At 35.9% G+C, this 17029-nt stretch overlaps 1 protein-coding gene across 3 annotated transcripts in view; it reads right to left on the minus strand.

Moving 5' to 3' along the window:
• The window catches only part of LOC118745773 (synaptotagmin-7), a 431457-nt gene that overhangs the window by 239411 nt on the left and 175017 nt on the right, over nt 1–17029 (minus strand). The gene's annotated exons all lie outside the window — the stretch shown is intronic.

The raw sequence follows: 17029 nt of genomic DNA on the forward strand, positions 1-17029 counted from the left end.
CGACTGCATCTACCTCTTCGACTTATGCTACTTCTGCACTTTCGTCTACGTCATTTTCGTCCTCAGTTTCTGCTGGCATGCATACTTCTGCAGCTGATTGGAAAAGTGTAGAGAACAACAAAAAACGCAAACATTTGATTATTACTGGTAATAGCTCTAATTCTGATTTGGAAGTGGTTGAAGTAAAGAAATGGTTTCACTTATCGTCGTTCCTTCCCACTGTAACCGCGGACAATATAATTGACTATGTTGTTAGGCATGCTGGTATAGATAAGAAATTTATTTCATGTTATTCATTAGTTAAAAAACAAACTCCGGCTGTGAATGTAAAGCGGGTTAATTTTAAGTTAGGTGTATATGTTGCGCTTTACAATAAGGTGCTATCACCTGATATCTGGCCTGCCAATGTAAGTCTGCGCCCTTTTCGTTTTTTTCGAAAAGAAGAGAATCAGCAGCGAGTAATATAAATAATAATAAGGCTACTAGTGGAAGTTCGAATTTGAAGGTGTATTTTCAGAATATATCTGGCCTTCGAACTAAGTCAGAAGATGTTCGTATATTTAGCTCTCAATTGGATTATGATATCTTCGTCATTGTTGAGACGTGGTTACATCCGAATTTTCTTGATGATGAATTTTTTGATTCGAAACTGTTCAATGTTTATCGAAAAGATAGAGATCCGGTAAAAACTGGCTGTGTAAGAGGTGGAGGAGTTCTTGTTGCAGTTCAACGGAAGCTGCTTTCTTATTTTGTTGCTCTTGATAATAATGACTCACTTATTGATCAAATTTGTATATGTGTCAGTGGTTCCTCCTCCAAGGACTCTCTTTTCTTTTTGGTCTCTTATATTCCCCCAAATAGTAATGATTATCTTTATAGTGCGCACGCTGATAACATAAGCTCTTTAGTCCTGAATAAATTAGGTAATAATCATTTATGCATTTTAGGTGACTTCAATTTATCCAATATTTCATGGTCCGCTTCATTTTCTAATTTTGGCCTCACACCAACTAATGTTACAGCATATCATGAATCATATTTGCTTGATAGTTTATTAAGTTTCAATTTAGTGCAAATTAATAATTTTGTTAATAAATTGGATCGTATTCTTGATCTTATCTTTATTAGCGACAATATTAACTGTAAAATCGAGGAATGTTACTTTCCTATCTCTCGTTGTGATAAGCATCATGTGCCTTTAGTTCTCAATTTTCAGTTTTATAATTTTTTTACTATACCTTCTGCAGAAGTACTCAGCTTTAACTATTCTGCTTGTAATTTTTCAGAATTAAATAGTTTACTATCTGATATTGATTGGGAATGTGTTTTGGCTAGCCCCGATGTGTCTACTTGTTTTACTACTTTTAAAACTATCGTGCATCAGTTTTGTGTAAGTAATATACCAGTTATTAAAAAAAGGAGTTATAAGCTACCTTGGTATAATTACGAATTAAAACGGTTAAAGAATCTAAAGAATAAATTCTTTAAAAAGTTCAAGAAAACGGGAAACCAGATCTTCTTTTCTCAATATCAAAAACATCTAAAGAAATTTAATTGTTTAGATAAATTCCTTTATAGAAATTACATACTTAATGTTGAATCAAATATAAAATCTAACCCGAAGACTTTTTGGCAGTTTATTAAGTCGAAGAAATCTAGTTCCGGCATACCTTCTGCTGTTTTCTTTCATGACAAATTTGCTCGATGTCCAGTTGATGTGGCATGCCTGTTTGCGGAATTCTTCAGCTCTAACTTTAGTTCTGATGACGGCGCTTCCCAACCAGATTGTGATTTTGCGGCGACTTCTTCTCTTAATTTTGGGTCTTTAAGTTTGTCGTCTAATGACGTTGCGAGTGGCATTTCCAAACTGAAACCGTCTGTAAAAACTGATATTGATGGTTTGGCAGGTGTATTATTGAGAAACTCTCCCTCTTTATTAATTTTCCCATTGAAACTGATATTTAATAAATCACTAGCTTCTGGGGTATTTATTGATGATTGGAAGATGACTTCTATTGACCCTCTTTTTAAGAGTGGGAATAAAAGTGACGTATGTAATTATCGGGCAATATCAAAGTTGTCTTTGGTGTCAAAACTCTTTGAAAGTATTGTAGTAGAAAAAATGTATTTTGCAACTAAGGGCTTAATTTCACCCAATCAGCATGGCTTTGTGTCTAGTCGCTCAACAGCCTCTAATCTAACTGTTTTTACTGAGTACTGCATTGCATCTTTTTCAAGTGGATATCAAGTTGATTGTGTTTACACAGATTCTCGAAGGCTTTTGATAAAGTTTCACACTCGATATTAGTTAGGAAGTTAGCATGTTTAGGTTTTCATTCCGACTTTTTGCGTTGGATTAAGTCTTATTTAAGTAACAGACGATGTGTTGTCACCATAGATGGAACAACTTCAGAACCTTTTATAGCCTCCTCTGGGGTTCCTCAGGGGAGTATATTAGGTCCATTGCTTTTTGTTTTATTCATAAATGATGTAAGTACTTGCTTCACTTTTGCAAATTTTTTGCTATATGCAGATGATTTAAAAATATTTTCGATCATAAAGAGCTCATCTGATGCGACAAAGTTTCAAGCTGAAATTGATAATCTGCATCGTTGGTGCACTAAATATTGTCTTTCTCTGAATGTTAAAAAATGTTTTAAAGTCACCTATGCAAAAATTTGCAATATCGTGGCTACGTCTTATAGTATATCTACTACAATATTAAATTCTGTTAACGAGATCAAAGACCTTGGCGTAATTTTTTCTTCAAATTTTTCTTTTAATAGCCATATTTGTCATATTGTTGCAAAAGCTTACACAATGCTTGGATTTGTGAGGCGAAATAGCAAAAGTTTTTCTGACCCATATACCCTCAAATTGTTGTTTACGTCTTTTGTTCGCTCTAATTTAGAATATGCTGCAATTATTTGGAGGCCTTTCCATAAAAACATGATAAATCGAATTGAACGTGTTCAAAAAGTCTTCCTAAAGTTCGCTTTGCGCAACTTAAATTTTTCCGAACCATTACCATCTTATAGTTCTCGCTTACTATTAATAAATCTTAAGTCTTTGGAGATAAGAAGATCTGTTCTCTCTTTGTCTTTTACGTTTAATATTATTATTGGTGCTACAGACTGCCCCATTCTTTTAGAGAAAATTAATTTCAACATTCCTCGGTGTAGCTTACGATTTTTTCCCCCATTTTATGGGGATAATCACAAAACAGAATATGCACGTAATGCCCCTATTGCACGCGCAATTAATGAATTCAATATGATCTCTAAAAATGTAATTATTGATTTTTCTTGTTCGATAAATGTTTTCAAAAATCTGTTGAACTCAATTTTATAAATTTTATTTCTTTAATTACCAATTAAGTTGAATTTTGTTAACTATTCTGTAAGGAACTTTTGTATGTTCATAGACTCAATAAATAAATAAATAAATAAATAAATAAAATTAGGCCGTGTTCTTATATGTATATGACATAACTAGGGCCCGGTTTTCTATGCAGTTACATATTTTTATTAGTAAGTCATAGGAACTTAAAGATTAACAAATGTTGCGAATCAAGAGTTTTGTGCTAATATGACATCGATTTGTTAGTTCATATTCTTATATATTTTGCCTTAAATGCATATATAGGCATATTTTATCTAAAAAGCATATTTAATTGCATTTTTTAGTAAACGCCGTTTGTCTAGAACGGACGAATCACTCCACAATTGCAAGAGCATTTGATGATTCCATGCAACTATTGTGTAATGATTTCGTCGAAAGTTATTTTAATGTCACAGCCGCAGCGCCATATACATTTTTTCAACATTTTCTTTTTGATGCAGAATTGCATCTAGATGCTCTACAGGCATTTCTGCCTAAAAAAAATATGTCGCTTACGCTTTTTTGGCGGTTAGGGCTCGATATGGTGTAATCAGCAACGACGCTGAAGGTATTTTACCCAAAGTTACGTGTTACGTGTTTTTCTCGCAATGCAGCGAGTGGCCGCAGCTCGTTTCAGTGATATTGACGATTTAATATCGAATGGGAAAAAATATTTTTAAATCTGTTTTGCGCGTTGAAACTTTTAAGTATATGCATCCCAATATCGCTCTTTCGCCAGAGCCAATATTAACGATGTGGGGAACCTGGTTATAGGCGGCAAAATACAACTGCCTAAGTTTTAAGGAATTTCAAATCTTTATTGAAGATATAAATAATATTGACGCCTCTTCAATATTGAAGGCGAAAACATCAATAGCTTCAAATTCGATTGAAGCACGTTTAGCCTATATCAATGCAAACTACAGCTTCTTGTCGGAAATACTTAATAACTAAATTAAAAGGAAAAAAAATCATTGGCTGAACAAGTGCATATTGTGGAGACTGCTGTTACTACTATTTAAGGTGTGCAGGGTGAATTTGGGCAAAAAATCAAGGAAAAATTGGATACCATTTTACAAAAAATAAGGGGTTTAAGGAACATAACTGAATATCTGGTGTGCTAAGTAGCCAAATGGCCGCAATTGACAGCTTTTAAGCAGGGATCACACGACTTGTACATTCGTACAGATTTGTACATTTTGGCAGTTACAGAGTGGTGTTGTCTGTGAATTCTTTTATTGAGCTGAACTCAAATTTGCATTTTGGAACGAATTTCCGTATTCCCTTGACAAATTTGGTCTGGAGCTCCGGTTAAGTACAACGACTGCTATATCGATCACATGTTACATGCATGATGTCGACAACATCGATAGTGTAGTGGTAGTGATAATCAATGTCTCGTTAACACAAATCGGAGGTATAAGCTTCGGTTAAATGCAACGACTGCTTTATCGATCACATGTTGTATGCATGGTGTCGAAATCGTCGAAAATGATGTTTAACTGGGAGGTAGTGATAACCAGACATTGAACAACCGGCCCTAAGCCGCACACCAAATATTTTTTTTTAAATTTGAAAGATATGTGCAAAGGAATAGTTCTTTACATATTCACGGTTCTTGCTTCATTCTTATAAATTGCGTTGTTTGTCGGTACTACAACTTGTATATAAAGTAAAGACTAGATTGTAAATAGAGAAATAGTTATTATTTAACTGAGACCCTGGAAAATTTGAAATTTTTTACCTTTCTATGTAACATCAAACTAGTTCATGAGGTTGTTACAGCCTATATTTTAAATATCAATTGTTAAGGAAACTTCTCGCCTCAAGCTCACGTAGCCTCTTATGGGCCCTGTAGTCAAATGTACTATTTGTAAACTACCTCACAACTAGTATGAACCGCATGCCCAACTAGTCAGCCAACTATCTTTTTTCCATGCAATCAACTGGTATTTTTAACATGGGGATATCCTACGAGATGGCAATTGTCAGATTTCGGTCAGAACTATACCAGTCTCATACTAGTTCAAAATAGACAGAAAAATACTTTGCGAGTCAAAAAATAAAATGAATTCATGAATATACAATAAAAAACTTTTGATTAAGTACACTTTAATATATTACTCATTTTTATTTAGCAGCCTCAGATTTGCCAATAAGTGTTAAATTTTTGAATATTAATTAAAGGCAAAAATAAATACATAAATATTTCAAATTTTCGAACATAAATTTAAATGCATTTTTCATTAAGTGTTATTAAAAGTAAAAGGTTTTGGGCACAATAAATACTATATTTTTATCTTTTTTAATAATATTGAATATGCAAAAGAAAACATTTTAGTTAAAAGTAAAATAAATACTTAAGTACATTTTTGTGTGAACGAAAACAAAAATAAAAGGTTTCATTCAAATAAATTAAATTCATTAACTTGGGACTTTTCAGTCGTTTCTTTTTAAAATTTTATAAAAGTAATAATTAATATTTAAAATTTGAGATTCAGATAAGAATACAATAAATAAATAATTCAAGCAGTTATTAAATATTCTTAATTTTTGTCTATAGTTTGCCTCGATGATTAATAATAGAAATTAATCAAATAATTATAATCGTGTAATTAAAGCAAGTCAAAAATAATTGAAAATGATCAAAAATAACAAAATAATGATGTAATTAAAATTAATTAGTTAATTAACATTTTTTTACGTCATTAATTATTAATCATCGAGATCAATATTTAGTCATTAAACAGTTATCCAAAAAACAGGCTTTAATTAATAATCATTATGAATATTAATCATTATTTAACAGGTCTGGTATAATTGAATACGTACAGTTGAATTGAATACGTATAGTTTACAATATACCCAAATAAAAGTTATATATATTTTGTGTACTTTATTGTATTAAACTGTCGAATTCAAATAAAAGAGGGCATGAATAAATCGTTTTGCACTTGAAAACGTATCCGTTTCGCATACTGTTGTCTGTACACGTTTCTGCCGCACACTTTAGTGGGGAAACGGATCGTCAAAGTATCCGGAAATGTAATCAGTACAAGGACAAAAATCCGCACTTCATCCACATTTTTGTCCGTTTTCTGATCGCTTTTCGGATTTTTTGCTGACTGGGAACTTTGATTTCAACTACTAACTAAAAACTCTGGTGTAGTGGTTAGCAGTGTGGACTACCATGCCGCAGGGCCTGAGTTCGAGCCCAGTTTCTGACCAACATCAAAATATAAAACACTAGCAGACCCGGCGAACTTCGTCCCGCCCAAAATTTTTATATATTTTATTGAAACTTTTTGGTCCAACATTTTCACCAACAATTCACGTTTACGATTCTCATTGGCACATTCGTCTGCTAAGATTATGGTTTGGTGGTCATTTGCCGCTTTAAATAACCTAAGGAAAGTGTTATATCCGTGAAGAAGTTCTTGAAATTCTCCAGTTGTGCGGCATTTCATAGCACGGTTATTCGCAAAGCGAAATAAATTTTTTCCTCTTCACTCCCTGGCGGCAACACTATAGTGAATGTCCTAGAACAGGGGGTCGGCAAAAATGAATCTGTGACTGGGTTGGTGAGAGCGCGATGAGAGCACAGACAAGCGTTCGTCGCTTGAATTGAATGAAAGTATGTATGTTTTTTTGTTGGTTGATACGCAAGCAGTGTATAAAAATTATAACCTGCCACATATTGACAAATTTTCGCTTTTTATTTTTCTTTATTTAATTTAATTTAATTTAATTTTTTTTATTTTGTATTCTAATTTAAATTTTTTTTTATTTTTTTGTACTGATACGGTAATAGGTAGCCAGTTCAAACTTGCGCCTTATTATATTCAAATTGATCAAGTTATAGAGCTTTTTAGACTTTTTTTCTAGAAATGTATGTAAGTAAATTAGTGCCGCGGTAAAGGTTAAACGGATTTCATTATAGAATGAACCATGATAAAAACATTAGAAGGTAAAATCATTCTCTCACTTCGTCGGCCATGATTTTTTTCTGACGTTTGACAGCATTTTAAAATCATATAAAATTGAAAATAAAAAAATGGAATTGTTCAGAATTGTTGTTGTTTGAGATCGAAAATGAGATTGTGTGTGTGAGTTTGAGTTTTGGTTTTAAAATTATATTGCTTGCATACGCCAGACTGCCTCTCAAAGATTTTACCTTGTAATGTTTTTATCATGGAATGAACTACATATATTTTCATAAAAAAGTAATTAATATTAAGTCAATACATGGTAGGCTATATGTACATAATTTTAAGAAGGAGTAGTAGTAGTAGTAGTAGATGGAGTATAGTATTTTGTGAGAACTTCAATATTTGTATACAGGGTGTCCTAGGCCTCCCGTTCATCCCCTCTAAAATGGAGGAAAATGTCTTTTTGTTTTATCGGAAAGCGCAAAAACATGGCCTACCAAATCGGGGATGCACTTTCTTTTGGTCGTATAACCGACTTCCGGTATCGACCGGAAATCCGTTCCAGAAAAAAATTTCCTACAAAAGTTACGTAGAATCCGAATCTGTTGTAGAAGGATGCATATTCCATTTAAAAAAATGGACTTCCGGAAGTTCGTTATACGACCAAAAAATGGAGCATTCCCGACTTGGTAGATCATATTTTTGCGTTTTCAATAAAAAGCATTTGCCTCCATTTAAGAAGGGGCGGATGGGTGGTATGGGACACCCTGTACACATACATATGTATGCGTGCTTTAAATAGTAACTAAACAACATACAAAAATCAAAATAAAAAGCAAAGTCGAAGTGAAAATAAATTACATAAATATGTACCACGTGCATATGTAAATTAAAATATGTATACACAAGTAATTTTTAAGCAAAAAAAACGTTCTTCAATTCTCATATAAAAATTTAGGAGTAACTTTAATTTTTTCATGACCCAATGATAAAACTGGTTTTTATCATAAAATACACATAAACCCAAATTTTTAGAAAAAATATGTATATGTAAAAAGTGTATGACTAAATAGTTTGCAACTTCAAAAATGCGGGAATGGCTCCCAGTGGTCCTAGCTTATAATATTTTCTTCATGCATTCTTCTATATTGATAATTTTGTGACAATTATTAGTTCAAATTGAATTTCGAATTCATACTTGCTTACATCACATTGAAAAGGCATTTCAAAAAGGTCAAGCAATGGTTTTATTTCTTCAAAATCCTTAAATCTATCATGGAAATTATGAAAAAGCAATTGAATAATCTCAGAATATTCAAATTTTTTAACGACATGTAATCTCGTCTGTTCCAGCATAGAGGGAGCCAAGAAATAAAAACAGGCGTACTTTCAGTTTTTACCCGAGTAAACTTTGGTGACACAGCACAGCGCAGTTTGCACAGTTTTTATTTTCTAAAAATGCAGTATAAGTCTTAAGGTTCAATGAAATACAAAAATATTCTTACATTCGTTTTGGTCCCTTATCCCCTTGCTGGTTGAATTTTAAGTGGCAAGAATACACAAATCAATGAACACAAAATTAGCAATTACAAACATATAGATATGACACATTTCGATTTTTCCAGCAGGAGCAGTGTTGCCAGAAGGGCCAGATTTTACAGTGTTTAGGGTAGTATTAAACGCAAACGATAATTTAACTATTAAATCGAATAGATTTGCCAACATCCCGGCCACCGTGAATCTAGACAGATTCACCAACGTCCAATTTCGCCAACAAACAAGCGGGCCGTTTAAATATCCCCGCCCGGGTTCGAACCTCTGCACTTCGGACCTGTAGGTCCTTACCAGGAAACACTTGAGTGACTACGCCCAGCGGCTATCGAGAACGATGTATGTTGCTATCCACAACTAGCACGACGTCTCCAACACGCAGCGGTTGTACCGGCTGATACCATTTGGTCCGGCGGCACAGATCCGGGAGATACTCGGAAATCCATTTCTTCCAGAAACGGTGCTGCGCTTGCTGTACCTTCCTCCATTGCTTTCTAGAAGCACGTTGCTCCTCTTCCCGTGGATAAGACGTCTGCTCGGTGTTAGCTGTACCTAAAAGAAAGTGATTCGGGGTTATGGGTTCGTCGGTGGGGGTGTCTATTGGTATATGGGTTAGCGGCCGCGAATTAACTATATTCTCCGCTTCACATATCAGGCTATAAAGGCAGTGCTCTTGCAGGTTTTCGTTATAGAGCGCGTGCCACATGGCTCGTTTTACGCTGCGCACTAAACGCTCCCAACATCCTCCAGCGTGAGGGTTTAACGGAGTGTTGAATACCCATTCTATGCGTTCGTTCGCCAAAGTGTCAGCAATTTTTCCTCAGTCAAAATCAGCGAGTTGTCTTTGAAGCTCGTTGTCCGCTCCGATAAAGTTCGTAGCGTTGTCGGAACGTATGCGGACAGGGGTTCCTCGTCTACTCGTAAAGTTTCGTATACATAGCAGGCAAGAGTCTGTGCTAAGGTCTCTAACAACTTCCATATGTACTGCGCGAGTCGTTAAACAGGTAAAGAGCCCAATCCAACGCTTCTCCTTGCGCCGTCCTATGGTGACGAAAAAGGGACCCATATAATCTAGACCTACATAGGAAAACGGCCTCACAAATGACGTGAACCTATCCTGCGGCAACGGACCCATAAGCGGGGTTTCGGGTTGAGCTCTATCAATTTTGCATTTCTGACATTCTCTCGTAGCGCGTCGCACTGCTACTCGCATGTGCGGTATCCAAAATTTTCGGCGTATTTCGGCTATTATTGTTCCTTAGTTTTGGTGTTTCCACCGGCGATGATAAAGGCTAACAATCAGATCTGTGACGTGGTGTGCTCGAGGCAAAATAACGGGTCTTCGAGAGCTTACTGGAATTGCGCCCGCGTCCGTTTACACGAATAACACCCGCATCATCCATATAGGGGTAAAGCATCAATAGTTTACTACTACGTTCTAATCGCTTCTTCATGCTTAAACTTTTGTACTCCTCCGGAAAGGCAGCCTTTTGTGCAGCTCGACAAATCGCAAGTTCCGCGTTTTCTAACTCATTTGGGGTTAGTGGTCCACACCTATTGTCCCGTGGAACGCGCTGACTGTTATCGCGGAAACGAGGCATCCACCCAACGACTCTCGTAAGGCGAGTGAAACACGAGAACCTTTCCCAGAAGTTATATTCTCCATGAGTATGTAAAACGAATTTCGCTCGAAGTTCCTCTTCAGTTTCTGTATGGGAATCAGTTGGTGGCCAATGCCTCTCGTCTTTTAGCAGGAAGTCAGGTCCGCTCGCCCAGAACGAATTACGTTTTTCGTCCCGAATGCGCGTGCCAAAGTCAGCTGGGTTACATGAGCTTGGCACCCATCTCCACTCATGTACTCCGCTGTTTTCTAAAATTGCATTTACACGGTGTCCTATATACGGCTTGTAGCGACGGGAATCAGACTTTCTCCACGCAAGAGTTGTTTTTGAATCGCTCCACATGAAGGTTTTATTCGGCGCTATGTCGTGGTTTTTTAGGATCATAGCACGGAGACGTACTGCAAGAACCGCGGACTGCAGCTCCAGGCGTGGAACCGTTGTGAGTTTTAAAGGGGCACACTTTGCTTTTCCCATTACAAACGCCAGGCGTATTGCTCCTTCCTCTCCGCTGACTCTCCAGTACGCTACCGCTGCATACGCCGCTTCGCTTGCATCTGCGAAAATGTATAGCTCAACTGAGCTTTGAAGGAAGTGCTTATCGTAACATCTCGGCATATTAAGGTCTTTAATTTGCTTCAACATTATAAGCCATTTACACCACATTTGGTATGTATCATCCGGAATGTTCTCATCCCATTCAACCCTTTCTCGCCACACTGCTTGCAATACCAGCTTAGCTGCTACTGTAAATTACGATGCCAAGCCGAAGGGATCAAACGCCGACATCGCTATACTCAATACCTCCCGTTTGGTAGGTCTTATGTTCCCTTGCAGTACTAGCTTATCAACCTTGCCAAGCGAAAGTGCGAACTTCAGGGTGTCCTTCGCAGTGTCCCAATACATGCCTAGGACCTTTTGAAAATCATCTTTGTCGAGAGTAAAGTTTGGGGTTGTAGCTGCGTCGCCGTTCAGTTGCTCACTGACCTGTTTCACATTTGAAACGAACCGCTTCAATTCGAAACCACCTTGTTTGTGAACCCATCGAACTTCATTCGTAATTCGTACCGCCTCTTCCTGCGTACTGAAACAGTGCACGAAGTCGTCAACGTAATGCTTATTCAGTATGGCGTTTGTCGCATTGGGAAAGACTGCTTGGAATTCTTCCGCATTCCTGTTTTTGACAAATTGTGCTGAGCATGGGGAACAGGTGGCACCAAACGTCATTACTGACATCTCGTATACAGAAATCTCCTTGTTAGCGTTCCGTCTCCATAAGAAGCGTTGTGCGTTTCCATCTTCGCGCCGTATTTTCACTTGGTGGAACATTTCCACAATGTCCCCACACACGCCAATCGCCTTCTGCCTAAATTTAATCAAGCTCGTGGTTAGAGGTTGACACAAGTCTGGTCCATTGAGCAAAACGGAATTTAAGGATACACCTTCAACTTGAGCGGCAGCGTCGAACACTAACCGCAGCTTATCTGGCTTATTTGTATTGCGACGGCGAAATGTGGCAGATACCATGTACGACTTCCCCTTTTATGAGCCTCCTTGTCACTCAGACGCCTTGCGTAGCCCTTTTTCTCGTAATCCGCCATGATCTCTACGTATTGTTTTCGGAAATCTTCATCCCGATCGGATTTTTTCTCTAATGCCATCAGCCGTCTCTCTGCCATCATTCTACTATCAGGTAGGATTGAGAGAAATAGAGATTGCGCCAATCACGGTACCGCTAATCCGCTCTTTGTGATTTTGACAGAATCAACTGTGTGCGTGACGTCATCTTGGTGCAATTGTTGATTGTGAGCATACGAAAAAACCAAATAACAATTTTAATATACAGGGTGTCCCAGAAGTAACGTGCCAAACTTTAGGGTAAGGTAGGTGGGGGGGTGAGCTCACTGATAAACAAAAAATTTTCAGGTAAAAGTGTCACCGTTTTTGAAATATTTACATTTTTTCGAATTTAAAAAAAAATCGTGCCTTTTCACGTGTTTTCTTTATCTGCAAACCGGGCAATACTTAGTAAATTTTTTATGTAAAATACTTCCAGATAGTTGCCTCTCCATACTCAAATGCAATGTAGTTAAAATATATTAAGGAACCATCATAAAATTAGGACTATTTCTGGATTTTTAACTTTTTGATATTTTCTTCCCTAACTTTGACTATCTCGGGTGAAAAAAAAAATGTACTGAGCTATAATTTTACATTACATAAAAAAATTGCTCGTTTAATAAAGATTTCAGAAAAGTGCCACACTTACTGTTTTGAATAGAAAAAAAAGTTATAGCCGCTTTTGTAGGTAAAGGACTGAGACACGCTAGAATGAATTTAATAGATGTAAATTGAATTTGCTCTTGTTACCGTCAAATGACATGCTAAATAGTACAAAGGTACATACTTACTTGCTTCTGACATTATTTTATGTTACTTACCGGAATTCGGACTAGAGTCTATAACAAGGGCTATATCTATCAATATTTTGAGTGAAGGATGGGTTCACGTGAAATAAGATATACTTGAGTTGTTTGAAGAAAAATTTATTCATTTATTGATAAAATATGCTCAAATTGGCGACCTTCTACTCTAATACAAGCTCGGCACCTTTTAAGAAAAGACGCTTTTAGAGATCTTAAACTCAATTGGGCTATCTCAGCAGCAGCTCCATTTATTTGTTCCCGCAAATGCTCTTCGTTTTGAATTGTTTTTGAATAAATTTTGTCCTTAAGACAGCCCCAGCAGAAAAAATCTAATGGATTCAGGTCTGGCGATCGATTGGGCCACGTGATTGGCCCGTATCGTCCAATCCATCGGCGAGGATAAGTTTCGTCTAAATGAGCTCTTACTTCACGCCCGTAGTTAGCAGGGCACCCGTCATTTTGCAGCCATAGTCTTCGCCGCAGGTTTAAGGGTACATCTTCCAAAAGAGTTGGAAGCCGTTCCTGAAGGAACTCTAAATAACTGTGAGAGTAGAGCGTTGGCGGCAGCTCCACAGGTCCCAATATCTGACAATTAAAAATACCGCACCATAAATTTATTTTGTACCGGTACTGCGAACGATCTTCTCTCATTTCGTGAGGATTGTCTATCTGCCAACTGTGAAGGTTATGTAAATTAAAATAACCACGTTTGCATGATGATTCATCCCTCCAAATTATTTTATTAAAAAAGTTGGGGTCTGATGCATGCATTCGCAACATTTCACGGCAAAATCTAACCCTCGACAGGTAATCTCTTTCCTGTAGAGCCTGAACACGTTGAATGTGGTAGGGATGAAATCGATGGTCTTTTAAAGCTTTGTGAACTATAGTTTTTGGTATTCCCGTCCGTCTTTCCTTCATTCTCACTGAAGTCGATGGACCTAGTTCCACTTCCTCTAACACAGCTTCAACATCTACCGTTGCAGGACGTCCTGTTTCGCCGCCACGCCTTCCAGGTACGCGACCTTAAAAAAGTGAAAAATGATAGTTAACAAGCAAGCAAACAAGAAAGGTGTAAAAATCAGTTACCTTCATATATTTCTCTATGGGTCCGGGCGAATACTTTACGACCCGGATGTCGACGATTGGGGTATCACTCTGCATAGAGTCTTTGAGCATCTCTGGCATTAAAGCAAGCTTCACCGTAAATTAGGTGAATATCCGCATATTCATGCGACGTATACTGCGTGTTCTCTGTCATAGTATTAATAACACAATGTTCGAAGGGTCCAATTTCACAAAATCCACTTTCACTAATTCCGGTAAGTAACACAAAATAATGTCAGGAGCAGGTAATAATGCACCTTTGTACTATTTCTATTAAATACATTCTAGCGTGTCTCAGTCCTTTACCCACAAAAGCGGCTATAACTTTTTTTTGTCTATACGAAACAGTAAGTGTGGTACCTTTCTAAAATCTTTATGAAATGGGCAATTTTTTTATGTAATGTAATGTTATAGCTCAGTACATTTTTTTTTCACCCGAGATAGTCAAAGTTGGGGAAGAAAATATCAAAAAGTTACAAATCCAGAAATAGTCCTAATTTTATGATGGTTCCTTAATATATTTTAACTACATTGCATTTGAGTATGGAGAGGCAACTATCTGGCAGTATTTTACATAAAAAATTTACTAAGTATTGCCCGGTTTGTAGTTGCAGTTAAAGAAAACACATGAAAAAGCACGATTTTTTTTAAATTCGAAAAAATGTAAATATTTCAAAGACGGTGACACTTTTACCTGAAAATTTTTTGTTTATCAGGGAGCTCACCCCCCCACCTACCTTCCCCTAAAGTTTGGCACGTTACTTCTGGGACACCCTGTATGTGCGTTAATATTTCTGCGTGGTTTTAAACAATTATTGAGACATTACAAAGCAAAATTAAGTGTGCCGTGGCAAAGTATAATAGTGAAAACAATCGGACGCAAATCTGGGGAAAAAGTGGAAGCAGTTCTGCCGGCGAGGAGATGCATTAAACACCAAATCGAGTTATGTGTGCATGAAGCACTTTACTAGTGAAGATATTGAAAATAATATTTTTAGTGCTGGTATGAGGTAATGCACCAGTGGATACGGTCGCCAGGCGCTAATTCAAGCGGCATCTTACCGCGCTGTTACGTACCTAATACAAAACAGTGGCCAAATTATTATACATTTAAAAGTTCAGCTTAAATTATGTTTTACTTACATAGAATATTTGTTTCCAAAGAAGCCACACTCATGCATCCTCTCGGAAATAGTACAAAAGTCATCAAATTAAAGCTGTGGAGTCAACAGCTGTGTAGTTTATGGTGGTTGGCTACCGTCCACAAATATAAATATGCACTCTGCATGGCTTTTTACAATGGCGAGTCCAAAAAATCTTCCAAAATTTATTAAATTTAAATAAATAAATAATCAAAAAAATAAATTTAATACAATATATTCTAATCTCAAAAGTATTGGTAATAAATGCTTTCGATTAGAAACAAATATAAAAATTCTAATTAAAAATAAAAAACAAGGTAATCCCCAATAAAATATTATTAACATTAGTTTTAATAGTTTAATAAAAACATTGGTCTTGTAAATCAAAAATAAGATTTAGGTAGGTAGGTTGTCGCGGTCGTCTATAAGACACACCTAGGCTCAGGGCCCATTGTGTTGCCGCATGTTGGGTCAGCAACTCCCAATCCCAATAAGATTTAATCTTTTAAAATTTCAAGAGAAAAGTAATTACTTTTTCATTAATCCCCAAAGTTAATATTTTATATAAACTACCTCCTGATATTATACAATTAATTTTATATAGATCAACTTTAATTTCAAAAGACTTATTTTCATACAAATAAATCACCCCTTAGCTATAGGATTAATACTATTAATTCAAACTTTACAAATATGTTTAATAACAGGATTAATAGCTAAAAGATTCTGATTTTCTTATATTTTATTTTTAATTTTTCTTGGAGGAATATTAGTTTTATTTATTTATGTTACATCCCTAGCTTCAAATGAAATATTTTAATTTTCAATAAAATTAACAACTATTTGTTTAATAATTTTTATTTTATTTATAATTTTAAGATTAATATTAGATAAATCATTACTTTTAACCTTTCTAGAAAATAATGAAATAACAATTATAAATGATATTAATTTATTTATAGAAGAAAATTCATTAGATCTTAATAAATTATATAATTTTCCAACAAATTTAATTACAATTTTATTAATAAATTATTTATTAATTACATTAATTGCAGTAGTAAAAATTAAAAAATTATTCTATGGACCTTTACGATTAATAAACTAATGAATAAACCTTTACGAACCCAACATCCTTTATTTAAAATTGCTAATAATGCATTGGTAGATTTACCCGCACCAATTAATATTTCAGCTTGATGAAATTTTGGTTCACTTCTTGGATTATGTTTAATAATTCAAATTTTAACAGGATTATTTTTAGCTATACATTATACAGCAGATATCAATTTAGCGTTTAATAGTGTTAATCACATCAGTCGAGATGTAAATTACGGTTGATTATTACGAACTTTACATGCCAACGGTCCATCCTTTTTCTTTATTTGTATTTATTTACATGTAGGACGAGGGATCTATTATGGATCATATTTATTTACTCCAACATGATTAGTAGGAGTACTAATTTTATTTTTAGTTATAGCAACAGCTTTCATAGGGTATGTATTACCATGAGGACAAATATCTTTTTGAGGAGCAACGGTTATTACAAATTTATTATCAGCAATTCCTTACCTAGGAACTACTTTAGTACAATGAATTTGAGGAGGATTTGCAGTTGATAACGCAACATTAACACGATTTTTTACATTTCACTTCATTTTACCTTTTATTGTATTTTTTTATTTTTTTTTTCGGAGGAGAGGGAAATGCTTTATGCACTGGCCGGGGGCGCTAGTCTCTATACTACCTTCCCCGAGTGTGGGACTCCCACCGAAGCGTGTTGGGCTACCCACTAAAACCCAAACTCCCACCGCCCGCGCAAGAATCCCGCATCTGGCACCGCAATTCTGCATGTCTTCAGATGCAGGAGC

This window comes from Rhagoletis pomonella, unplaced genomic scaffold (assembly GCF_013731165.1).
Source record: "Rhagoletis pomonella isolate Grant_MI unplaced genomic scaffold, Rhpom_1.0 Rhpom_scaffold_00009, whole genome shotgun sequence".
Lineage (NCBI taxonomy): Eukaryota > Metazoa > Arthropoda > Insecta > Diptera > Tephritidae > Rhagoletis > Rhagoletis pomonella.